The 12,003-nt window shown below is 39.7% G+C and overlaps 1 long non-coding RNA gene across 1 annotated transcript; it reads right to left on the minus strand.

Annotated features, from left to right (window-relative positions):
- Positions 1 to 1,329: 1,329 nt before the first annotated feature.
- LOC120398204 lies at positions 1,330 to 3,915 on the minus strand. The gene is made up of 4 exons (XR_005594246.1): positions 3,800 to 3,915; positions 2,489 to 2,583; positions 1,560 to 1,849; positions 1,330 to 1,446 (listed from the first exon to the last, which is right to left on the minus strand). It is a non-coding gene; the product is annotated as an uncharacterized LOC120398204 (long non-coding RNA).
- Positions 3,916 to 12,003: the final 8,088 nt, after the last annotated feature.

The following is a 12,003-nucleotide window of genomic DNA, read 5'->3' on the forward strand; positions in this document are numbered from 1 at the left end:
CAGCACTTTATGAAAATCTGGCCCCTTTAAGATGTTTCATTTTGAGCACCTAAAACCATTAGCTATTTTGGAAAATGTTGGCCAGTATGGTTAACCTAGAGTTAATTGTCACTCACAACTAATGTGTTACTAACTAATTATAGGGAGCACAGGTAATGACACCTAGAGTCAGGTTGCCCAATACTTCCTATTATAAACCTCTGTTTTCAGTTGTCTATAACTTACTTACCCATTCAGGCTAAAATTCCCCATGTTGAGACGGCTGTCTGAGGCTGAACATTTTTGACAGTTTCAGCAAAAATGGTTTGGCCATTTTCAAGAAGGAGATTAGGCAAAAAATGTTTTGCCCACCTTACAAATGTATAACCATTGGGCAGCTGTAGTGGCTCCATGCTTTGGAGCAGGCACTTGAAGTGTGGTGGGGTGGCCCTTGTGTTGGGCATGTTTGTTTTGCTGTTCCCAGAGGGGGAAAATGCCCAAATTTGGTTAAATTTTGAGCCTTTGAAAAATCTCAGTTTACACATGCTCAGTAGAGACTTGTTAGAGTTTGGCAGCTAAGTTCCCTGAAGACTCCATTTGCACTGAGCATATTCTAGCCCAGGGATGCTGAGGCTGAACAGGACAACACACAACAGCACCTGTGCACTGAATGAGTCAGGAATCCTGTGGGAAAATAGTATGTGGTCATGTAATTAAAGCCAGTAGCATAATACTGAATACTAAATAATATTAAATCACAGTAGGTCCATATTAAGATTACACATGCAATTCTGCTGTAAAATAACATATGAATGATTGATTTTGAATTGTTAATGTTCTCTTAACATAGTTTTTGCGTGTAACATATATCAGATACACCATGTCATTGTCATTAAGCTTTTACAGCTATTTTTCACATTTTTGTACAAGAGAACTGATTGCTGTAATTGAATGTTACAAGAAACTTTTATTGGAGGAGGCAATTTTTCTCCGGCTTATATAAAAATAGAGTTCTATGCAATTATCATTGGTAGTCATTTTTTATCAGATAGAAGTTGCTTACGGTAAACTCAAACACTAAATACAAATCAATATGTGTAATCAGTTATATTGGTCTCTATCGAAAAGCTATTAATGATGTTGCATGTAAATACTGAGTGGCTGGAAATAAAGGACAGCTTTTAGCTTATTGGAGAAATAACAGACAGACGAAAGAAAGAAGAAAAAGGAAAATTAAAGTTGCTTTAAGGATTTTTATAATGTACTTTTATCTTAAAGAGCTCATGGAAGTTGAGAGGGACATTGATGCCTTTACTCACTGCACAAGTTCTTGAAGTGCTCTATGAGCCACACATTTCTAATTTTCCCCCCAGCACTGGTATGCACGCTCTCAATTCATTTTGACAAACAATTCACCATTTGTTCCTTTAATTCAGAGGAGCCTTTGCTGATTCCTTTTGGGAAAGCCTGAAAAGTCAAATAATATTTTTAACTCTGACTGCAAAGTCTGTGGTTGTGCTGGGGTGGGGCAAGGAACATGTTTGCTTTACACCGACAACTATCTATAAAACTCAACTTACTTCGCAATTTTGCCACATTTTCTTGAACCACATATGTAATTATAAAATCCAAATCAGGGTCAATTATCTTGCAGAATTTCAAAACTTCAGGAGAACAAATTGTTAGCTGAATGAATTGTTGCATTGGTTTCAATTAAACTACTCTTAAGGCCAGTAAGATTCTGCTATCCTGGTACAGCTTGAGTAGTATGTTCCTCTGGAAGCTGTTTGGTTCATCCCAGTGTCACCTCTTAAGGAATAAAGTACTTCTCAGCCTGGTTCAGAGGGGCAGCCTATGGAGCCTCAGCTAACTGAAACAAACAAACATTGAATCTGTACTTCCTGTGATGAGGTGCACAAAACCAGCACTAGGAAACAAGGGTTAAGAAATTACTTTGGCTCCAGCCAACTCTGCCCCACAACACCTGTAGTATATGCTCCATCTGGTAGAGGAATTACAAGACAGGGAAGCTCATTTGGTGGCAGACCTCGAAGAGAGCAGCACAAAACAGAGGGAAGGTTTATATCGCTAGGATAATTGCCCCAAAAGGCCCTCCCTGAGGGAAGGCAGGACTCATCCCAGATATAGTCAGAGGAGGGAACAATCCCCCTCCACCCCACATATGGATCCTGGACATTGGTAATCCCTTTTTACTTTCTTGGTGTGGACTACCCCAGCAGGGGAAAACCTTGGACTGAGCTGGCCCAGAGGGGGGCAAATAGGAAGTGGCCTCGGGAGGGAGCCTCAAGCAGCCTGGGTTGCCAGATCACTGGTAGCCCCAAAGGGCTCTGGGTTGGAGCCCAGTGGAGTGGGAGGACCCGGGCTTCCCTACCAACAATACCCCTGCTGGTCATGGCTTGTAGCCCTGACCAATAGGCCATACTTTCCAACCAACCCTCCGAGTGAGGACGCTTACACTTCCCTATAAAGTTATTGATGTTAAGCAGACTTTCTGAATTGTCTCCTGGGGTTTTCATAAATTCTGTTCATAAACTCAGTCTGTTGCTGTAGCACTCATCCTTTGTCTCTCTCCTCTCCCTCTACCTGTGGAACAAAATGTCATTATTATTGCAACTCTGTTAAACTGTGCCTTGGTATATAGACTTTATCTCTGCCTATCCCTCCCAAGCCTAACAGTGTTGAAGGTACTATTTAGGTCTATTTATCTACTCAGCTTCTCATCAAATTGCATCCGTGTCCTTCCCTTCACAGGTAGAGGCTTCTGATTTCATAAGTTGTTGTGTTTTGTTTTTTTAACCAAACACAGGGCCAGAAAAGACCATATGGGTCTTTCAGTATTTTCAAAATAGTTTTTAAAAATCTTTGGCCAAGGACTTTGGAACTCTTAAAAGGGATGTGACCCTAAGAGCATCCCTGTGCCAGAAGGCAAGGGACTCCCTGATATCTAACAGTCAGTTTCAGTTAGCCTGATCAGCTTAGTGTACCCTAGTTCACTATTATAATTTGTATCTAAATGGTGTTATATGTCATTGGGAAACTAATAACTCACTGATCATTAATATTCTTTTAGGATGTATGTACGATCAACCCACAAAGGATTATACAGATGTGCTGAAATTATGTGACTAAAATGTGTTTAAACTGGGCCTGTCAGGGCAGTTGACAAAACAGGTTTTCTCCAGACAAAGAAAAGAATCCAACACCTCAAATTGTATGGCCAAACAATGGAGCTAACTGAAACAAACATTGAATCTGTACTTCCTGTCATGCGGTGCACAAAACCAACACTAGGAAACAAGGGCTAAGAAATTACTTTAGGTCCAGACAACTCTGCCCCACAACACCTATAGAATAGGCTCCATCTGGTGGAGGAATTACAAGACAGGGAAGCTCATTTGGTGGCAGACCTCGAAGAGAGCAGCACAGAGCAGAGGGAAGGTTTATATCACCAAATTCAATGTGTTATTCATTTGTAGTGGAGGCTGCAGGAAGAGATCATTTTCATCTAAAAAATCATTAGGGGGAAAGGGACGAAACTAGCATGGAGTGTACACCAGAAACCATGGGAAAAAAGAAAATTTCAGACAAATAGATTTCAAAGGTTTACTGGACTATAAAGGGAGTGGAAGTGAACTCAGTTATCCTTCATTTAAGGAGACAAGGAAAACTATTACCTTGAATTCTGTGTGGATCCTGACTAGGATAATAAGCCATTGCTAGAAAAGGAAGATTGGTGAGGAAACTACCTTGAACAAAGACTGTAGCTTGTTAAATTATATTGTTCGGTCTTAGCCATTACCTTTGTTTGTAACCCTTTCCAACTTTATTCCTTGTACTTGAACTCACTTCACGTCTTTTATTAATTAAATAAGCTTGTTTTACTTTTCATGTAAACGAAACCAGTGCTTTGATTCATCTGAAGTGATTGTTAACTGCCTCCTTGGAGTGTCCAGCCCTTTCCTGGAACACTCATAGAAGTTTCGTTTGCTGTTCTTTAAAGAGACAGAAACAGCAGCTTCTTCACCTCCAGTCAGGTGAACAGGCTGCTGTTTCTGTCTCTTTAAAGAAGAGTTAACATAACTTCTGTGAATATTCCACGAGAGGGCTGAACACTACAAGGAGACAGTTTTAGGGAAATTCAGAACTGGAGGTATGTGTTGGTGTCACTTTGCAAAGAATAACTGGGCGATGGAAACTACAGTGTGGACTAGAAGATTACAGTGGGACAGAAGAATCCTATGCACTGCTACAGGCTGGGGACCGACCGGCTAAGCGGAATTTCTGCAGAAAAGGACCTGGGAATTACAGTGGACAAGAAGCTGGATATGAGTCAACAGTGTACCCTTGTTGCCAAGAAGGCTAACAGGTTATTGGGCTGCATTAGTAGGAGCATTGCCAGCAGATCGAGGGAAATGATTATTCCCCTCTTTTTGGCACTGTTGAGGCAAAATCTGGAGTATTGCATCCAGTTTTAGGCCCTTCAATACAGAAAGGATGTGGAAAAATTGAAGAGAGTACAATGGAGGGCAGAAAAATGATTAGGGGCTGGGGCACATGACTTATCAGGAAAAGCTGAGGGACCTGGGCTCATTTAGTCTGCAGAAGAGAAGAGTGAGGGGGGATTTGATAGCAGCCTTCAACTACCTGAAGGGTTCCAAAGAGGATGGAGCTAGGCTGTTCTCAGTGGTGGTAGATGACAGAATGAGGAACAATAGTCTCAAGTTGCAGTTGGGGAGGTCTTGGTTGGATATTAGGAAAAACTATTTTACTAGGAGGGTGGTGAAGCACTGGAATGGGTTACCTAGAGAGGTGGTGGAATCTCCATCCATAGAGGTTTTTAAGGTGCAGCTTGACAAAGCTCTGGCTGGGATGATTTAGTTGGGGTTGGTCCTGCTTTGAGCAGGGGGTTGGACTAGATGACCTCCTGAGGTCCCTTCCAACCCTAATCTTCTATGATTATTAGCATTTAAGAGACCAAGGGTTGCACCACAAGCATGTGACTAAGGTGTAAGTAGATAATGATCAATGAACCAAAAATATGCAAGAGGCAAGCAAGGAGAGACAGTTAAAAAAGACTTCATGAAAATGAGTTGAAAATATAAATAACTCTACTGACGGGAGAGAGGAAATGTCAGATATAGAGGTGTGGGGAATAGGTCATTTTGTCCGAAGCCTGCCTATCAATAATGCGCCACATTTTATTGGTGAGATAGGAAACTCCCTCTGCCATTATAGGATGCTTTGGGGGTCAGCTTTTTAGGATTTTCTGAGAATCTTAGCATCTCTCTGAGGGCTTGTCTGTGTGGCAACGTGCATCAGAAGGATACAAACTGATGCTCTAATGTATTGTGCAACTGGCCAGTGTAGATCCGTTGACATGTTCTAAAAGGTACCTCATGCATACTGATGTAGTTCTGTTTGAAACAGTACTGTGTTAACCTTTTTAGAGCATATCAGCGATGCCTATATGGGGCAGATGGGCATTTAGAGCACAACAGTTTACATCCCTCTAGTGTGTATTACCTCACCTTGTAGACGAGCTCTGAGTCTTGGTGAGAGCAAAGCTTGAGGACTTTGCCTGGTTAAATCTTGCATGTAATATTTAGCACATTCTGCCTTTTGTTGCCTGATTTCCAAGTCATGGAAAGAAAACAAACCTTACACTTTTTACCTCACATGCTTCTAGCCCGTGGAGAAAAAACGATCCTCTGCTTTGATCCCATAATGTTAACATTTGTAGGAAAGATAATAAGGAACATAAGATTCCATGCTACAGAGGTCAGGAATAGAATTTGCCCCTCGTTCATAAATGGCCAGATACATTATTGGGGGGTGGAGCTGGGCTTCAGTTTGAGCCAGGAGAGCAGATCAGACGAACGCTTTCATACCATACATTCTGTTTTCCTAGTTGTTTAACTATGTGGTTCTTGTTCACGTGCTCAAGGCTAAACAGACAGCCACGTCTGAGGGTGGGAAGGAATCTTCTTTTAGGTCGGGTTGACTGAAAATGTATGGGGGTGAGGGTTTGTTGTTAACTGCAGCATGGACCATGGTTCATCTGCTAGGAGCATTTGGGCCTATGTCATATAACTAGGTTTCCTACCATTGCAGGGGCCTCTGGCATTGGAATTTCCTGTTTATTTGTATGAGATTAACAACAGTTTGATCTCCTGAAGACTTAATATTTTCCAAGGCAATTTACTCAAACTTATCCAAGGAAGTCCACTATCCTCAGGCATGCATCAAAACATGATTCTCAAGGTCTGCCACCTTGTTTTGTAAAGCTTTAAATTATTCTTCTCCAGCTGTGTTCCCAAGAGCCAGGATGTCACAACAAGTCTTCTGGGGAGGTGAGTTGGTTTTCTGCAGCTGTCATGTGCTGTTAACCTTTACAAGATGGCTTACATACATCCTGTAGTGGCTTTGATCTCTTTTCAACAGGGTAAGAACTTGAATTTGTTCCAGTACAACAGTAGACACATGCTAGTTGAGCTCCATCTCATGTGTTTTCAGAATGTTCCAAGGAAGCTTCAGCTTTTTATTACTTCTCTTGTACTCTGAAGCAGTCACAATCCAAGAGTGAAATCCTGGCCCCACTGGAATCAGTGACAAAACTGTCATTGACTCCAGTGACCCAGAATTTTGCCTCAGGTCTTAATCTTCACAGGTATTCAAAAGAAGTTTACTCTCAAAATAACGTAAGTAAAAAGGTTGATTCACCCAAATCTAGAAGTAGAGGTGGAAGGAAAGGGGCATTAATTGTAGTTCACACCTGAGCTGCCATAATTACATCCCTGGAGATTTTTTATTTTAAAGGATAAAGTTGTGAAAAGGGTCTCTCTCTGCTGGCTGCTGCTTCCTGTCCCAGAGAGAAAGAAAATGGATGGCATTGGAGAGTATGCTCCCTGCTTTTCTGTCAGATGTTCAGAATTTTCTATTTTAGCAAGATAGCTGTAGGATTGACCCCTGGCTTCTGTTAGCATCCATGTGTTTGTGTAGTTAGTTGCTTTTGATTTGGCTAATAGTTGTGTCTCAAGCACTCTGATCTTTTTGCAATTTAATACCTTCTAGAGAAGATTAAATAAACAGACCCAGGGATGTATATTTTTGAGTAGGAATGATTGTGAAATCACTTACACAGCTTACATTTTTCTCCAGTACCCTTTGACACGTATTGTTGTTCTTGTTAATACAAACTTGCTTTGAGAAGCTTAAAGATTCTGCACAATATAACAAGGCTAGTTTACATTTTAAATATATGTAGACAGTTGAAATACAGAGTAAGCACTGTACTATTGGGGGTGAGAACCCTATGTGTTAAAGGAGAGGGACAGATTATACTCAGCCCTGAGTTGTGCATACTATTTTTACTTACAGTACATTATTAAGACAATAGATGGCTCTGAGCACTGTGCAGAGTTCCAGATTCAGTGTGATTTATAGTAGATAAGGGAGACAAAGCTGGAACTCTATTTGTGTGGAAGCTTGTTTGTCTGTAGTCATAGTTTTCTTTAACAAATGCCTCCTGCTTAAGATGGACTGTGATTTCTTGTATCATGTCCAAGAGAAGCAAATGAAACAAGTGAAGTGGAAGGTTTCCAAGAGTCTTTCTTCGCTCCTCCATCCAACCTTTTGACCTCATCCAGGAGAATCATAATCCTTTCATTCAAGAAGCACAAATGGAGTGAGGACAGGTCCATGGCTTGAATTCTCCTTTCTGCCATGAGGAAGGGCTGTGGGGTTCTCTGAGGGGGGAGAATTATGAACATACAATAGAAGATTGCTGAGCGAGCTCTGTCTAAAACCCACTTACTTAATCCTCTGATCAGTACAGACCTATTAATTTGTGTGGTTAATAGCAATACTTAGAGCTTGTCTTCACTATGTGGGAGATCGACGTTGCTGCAATCGATGCAGCAGGGGTTGACTTAGTGGCTGTGGTGAGCACACACAGGTCGACCCCGGTACCTCAGCTCTCCAACAAGAATAAGGTAAGTCAGACGGACAGCTTCTCCTGTCAAAGCAGTGCAGTGAAGACAGAGGAGTAAACTAACCTAAGCTACGTCGATTCCAGCTACATTATTCACATAGCTGGAGTAGTGTAATTTAGGTTGACTTAGCTTGGTAGTGAAGACAAGCCCTTAGTCTTTATATAGCACTTTACATTTCAAAGTGCTGTACAAACATTAACTAATTAAACCTTACCACAGGCATGAAAATTGCATAAGGCCATGCAACAAATCATTGGCAAAGCTGCAGCTAGAGTTCCCAGCTTCTAGTCCCAAGGCCACTTCACTACACGTTGTCTCAACAGCATGCTTGAAAATATGTACTGGTTAAAAGGAAGATGTACGTGAAGATAGTAAGAGGCATAAGTCAAAATGTTTTTAAATACATGTTAATTAAAAATAAACAGTTTTTATTTAACCTGTTAGTTTTACTACAGTCAATATTAGTTGGTCCAGTTCATTAACTAAAGATAGTGTCCAAGAATAAAAATATTTCATAGTCAGTCCTAAGCCTGATTGAAAAAGGAGGAGGGTTGGTGTCAGCCTGGCCGTTGCCAAATAAATCCTTCAAATGAGTCCTTTAAAGAGCTGACCTCATATAGAGGATATCAAGAATAAAATTAACAACTTGAAATTACAAGTGTCAGTTTGGGGTTAACTATCTTTTATTTCCCTATGATGTATAGAGTGACAGAAGGTGAAAGCATTGTCATTAGTAGAATAAAATTAAGGTCAAATAGAATTGAAATAAGATTTCTGGAGTAGCAAGCACAGCTGTGTTGTGTTGTGATGCCATGTTATTCAAGGGAAGCATGAAAGAAATAGATACTAGAGTAGAACAAATAATTAATATATACATTAGATTAATTCAGCTTTTTCTGCTTGTAGAAGATCTGTGAGCTGATAGTGTTTTTCTCAATAAATGTGTATATATACTTACAGCAAACTATTTTGTGATCAATTCACTAAAGGTATTATATATATATATATAATATATATATATATATATATAATTCAATTCAATAAAGTTGTTAGTAAATTGATCTCAAAATACTTTGCTGTAAGTATTCATAACTATATTAAAATTTTTAACGGTCACTGGTCAGATTGAATCACGTAATCTTGCTTCTATTCTGTGATTGGCTAAATCAACAAATTCTGATAAAGATTCCAGAATGTGAACTATATAGTTTGGTTTCCACAACTATTCATATGTGCAATTATGTAATGCATTTTCTTCAAACATTTGTTACCAAAACTCAATCATTTGAATGTTAATGAAAATTAATACAACAGGGAAGTGCCTAAATACTCCATGATAGCTCCTTTGATACCACTAAAATTATTATTAGTGTCCTGGACACTATGGCACAAATGGAAAAGTGTGATCCCTACTTTAGAAAACTAACAATATTACTTTAGACTTGACAGAACTTGCGGAATTAACAAACAGCAGGGAGGAGACAAAAATGGAAGGACTAGGGATACAGCATTAACATTGCATGGTATAAATGTATAGCATGTGTATGCATTAGGAATTCACAATCATTCAAATAAATATCCAGCAGATGTCCAATTAACTGCAATAAATAATTAATAAAAATAGTAATAAATGGTAATAAACAATGGCAATACAATAATGCAGTGGCAATACAACAATGAACAATAATGATACAATACAATAATAATACAGTAATACAATGGCAATAAATTAATAAAAAATGACAAGAAAACAGGAGTTTTAGTTGCAAATATAGTTGTGGATCAGTGTCTTGTTTTTATTATTTGAACAGCTTGATTAATAATGAAAATAATTTGAAAATATCAATTAATTTAAAAGAAATAATAATAATCTGTGTGTTGCAATGTATATGTCAGCTTCTCTTTTTGGCTACTCCCAGGCTTCATTTTCTATTCTGAAATTTATCAGAGGGGTAGCCGTGTTAGTCTGGATCTGTAAAAGCAGCAAAGAATCCTGTGGCACCTTATAGACTAACAGACGTTTTGCAGCATGAGCTTTCGTGGGTGAATACCCACTTTGTCGGATGCAAGTAGTGGAAATTTCCAGGGGCAGGTATATATATGCAAGCAAGAAGCAAGCTAGAGATAACGAGGTTAGTTCAATCAGGGAGGATGAGGCCCTGTTCTAGCAGTTGAGGTGTGAAAACCAAGGGAGGAGAAACTGGTTCTGTAGTTGGCAAGCCATTCACAGTCTTTGTTTAATCCTGAGCTGATGGTGTCAAATTTGCAGATGAACTGAAACTCTACAGTTTCTCTTTGAAGTCTGGTCCTGAAGTTTTTTTGCTGCAAGATGGCCACCTTAAGATCTCCTATTGTGTGGCCAGGGAGGTTGAAGTGTCCTCGATGCCAACTCTGCCCACATATCTACACCAGCGACACCATCACAGGACCTAACCAGGTCAGCCACACCATCACCGATTCATTAACCTGCACGTCCATCATATGCCAGCAATGCCGCTCTGCTATGTACATCGGCCAAACTGGACAGTCTCTACGGAAAAGGATAAATGGACACAAATCAGATATTAGGAATGGCAATATACAAAAACCTGTAGGAGAACACTTCAACCTCCCTGGCTGCAGCAAAAAAACTTCAGGACCAGACTTCAAAGAGAAACTGCTGAGCTTCAGTTCATCTGCAAGCTTGCTTCTTGCTTGCATATATATACCTGCCCCTGGAAATTTCCACTACTTGCATCCGACAAAGTGGGTATTCACCCACGAAAGCTCATGCTGCAAAACGTCTGTTAGTCTATAAGGTGCCACAGGATTCTTTGCTGCTTATTCTGAAATTGTTGCCAATGGACATTTCTGCACCCTAGGATAAAATGAAGCACAACCTCATACCTAGAGCTGACTAGAATTATTCATCCTGGAGATCTATGATTGTTTGAGACACAGTCCAAATAATATTTGATACAGGAGCCACAGGGAGCATGTCTGTAGTAGCTCTATTGTTGGAATTGAGCAGGAACTGCTGAGGAAAGACATGTATATGTCATTAACAAAGAAAAAAGATGATGGCCTTTTCCTTTAGTATTTTGAAGACTGTTTGCCTTAAATTTTGCTAGATTCGTCCATGCGCAGTAGGATTTCAGAGTGTAGCCAGGGATCTAGAATGGAGTCTCCTTGATTATGATTAGTCATAGTGATAAGGGTGGAACTAGTCCTCATTGCAGGAATCTGTCTAAAACACTGCACTGTATATTGACTGATTGAGAGCTTGCATTATGCATGATAGTATGGATGCTGTGGTTAATGGATTTGCTATTTCTTATGTGAATCTATTCCTTTTAATGAAGCTATGGCACCATCTCACTTAATCTCTGCCATAATCTTTTACATTTGTCATGAAACAATGTGCACATGTGGTTATTGTTAACTATATCTGCTACTGATACCCTTTTATCAAACTGTAAAACAAAGCATATAAAAGTGAGTGGTAACTAAGACAAAATCTCACCAGTCTGAAAGACTTGCTTTTTGTCTATGTGTGTCTCTCTAAGGGCTTCTGAGGCTCAGGAAAGCAGGTTATGGAAGAAAATAGAAATTCTGAATCATACTGAAACTTTCATAAGCCACTGCTTATAATGATAGACAGTGGCACTACATGACCATTTACCCACAAGTGGAAAAATGTCACTGATTGGATTAGACCTAGAAAGACTAATGCAGTTGTGTCCTTAAGGGTTTGAAGAAAAATGAATCTTTCAGCTCTGCAAGTGAGCACAACAAGCAATCCAAAAGCATTATTAGTGAGAAGTAGTTTGTAGAATCTGTTCCATTTATCATTGAAACTAGTTGTAGAGTACTCAGCAAAAGGTGAGTTACGTTTCTGCTCCAGGATCCATGTCCCAAAGTCCAGTTCTGTGCTTAAACTTTAAAAATAGCCAAGGGGCATCCAAAAGGAAGGAAAATCATAACATATTTCCCTTGTCTACAGGGATACCTTCGCTAAGTACCTTTTACAACA

Source organism: Mauremys reevesii, linkage group 1 (genome assembly GCF_016161935.1).
Source record: "Mauremys reevesii isolate NIE-2019 linkage group 1, ASM1616193v1, whole genome shotgun sequence".
In the NCBI taxonomy this organism is placed as follows: Eukaryota; Metazoa; Chordata; order Testudines; family Geoemydidae; genus Mauremys; species Mauremys reevesii.